The 1,180-nt window shown below is 46.0% G+C and overlaps 1 non-coding gene across 1 annotated transcript; it reads left to right on the top strand.

The window, feature by feature from the left end:
• The first annotated feature begins 1,078 nt into the window (after positions 1-1,078).
• LOC119818129 lies at positions 1,079-1,180 on the top strand. The gene has a single exon (XR_005286038.1). It is a non-coding gene; the product is annotated as a small nucleolar RNA SNORA68 (small nucleolar RNA).

Here is a 1,180-nt window from a genome sequence, read left to right as displayed (position 1 = left end):
CCAGCACCACACAGACTAAAAATGATGATGTAAGTTTTCAATTCTAACACTTGAGATAGAGACAGGAAGATGAGAATTCAAGGTCATTCCCAGCTGAGTAGTGAGTTTGAGGCCAACATGGACTACATGAGATCATTTTAAATAAACATTAAAACAGCAGCAGCAGCAACAACAACATCAGGTGGGTTACATTACCTATGATTTCATTTCAGCATAGGAAAAGCTTGGCATTAACACCACGTTGGCTATAAAAAATAAAGCAGAGGATTTGGAGAGAAGGCTCAGCGGCTAAGAATGCTTATTATTCTTCCAGAGGACCCTGGTTCAATTCCCAGCACCCATCTCAGGCGGCTCATGACTTCCTGTAACTCCAGATCCAGAGGATCCTACGCCCTTTTCTAGCTTCCATGGGTACTCACATGCTAAGATCTGTGGGCTGTATTAAGAAGTTCCGGGTGCCAGGCATGGTGGTGCACATCTTTAATCCCAGCACTTGGGAGGCAGAAAGAAGCAGATCTCTGTGAGTTTGAGGCTAGCCTGGTCTACAGAGTGAGTTCAAGGACAGACAGAACACAGAGAAACCCTAAAATGTCCCCTCACCCTTAGTCCAGAAAAGAATAAAAATAAAAAAAATTAAAAAGCAGCAGCTCCAGGTGCCTCTTGCCAACTCTGAGTCCGCTCATCCAGCCTCCTTTACCCTGCAGAACAGAAGACGCTCCTTAGCTTTTGAGCCATCTCTTGATGCTTTTTACATTTTCCACAGCAATGAGTGAGACCAGCCTGGCTTACATAGTGAGTTCCAGGCCAGCTTGTGCTATAGAGTAAGACTCTGTCTCAAAAGCAAACACAAAGAGACCACTAGGCCTGGGGCTGACATCAAGGTCAAAGCCGTTCCACAAAGCTCTGCTTTCTATTTCCTTGGGCATTCTGAACGACTCTGAATATAGACCATTCTAAAGAATCCCACCAGGCAGCAGGAATGGTGACGAGACCAGGCGAAGGCAGGTGTTCTAGATTCGTGTCTCAGGCTCATGACATCATCTCCTACCTATGGCCGTTGAGGATTAAATAAGTTACTAATACACATTAAGAGTGGTCTGGGTGCACACAGCAAAGGAACTTCGTCGCCTTTGAGGGGCTGTGCAGTACCCCCCAGAGTGAATCAGGAGGTTCCACAGCC

Source organism: Arvicola amphibius, chromosome 6, assembly GCF_903992535.2.
Source record: "Arvicola amphibius chromosome 6, mArvAmp1.2, whole genome shotgun sequence".
Classification (NCBI taxonomy): domain Eukaryota; kingdom Metazoa; phylum Chordata; class Mammalia; order Rodentia; family Cricetidae; genus Arvicola; species Arvicola amphibius.
The sequence above is the reverse complement of the archived record's forward strand: the minus strand, read 5'-3'. Positions and strand labels throughout refer to the sequence as shown.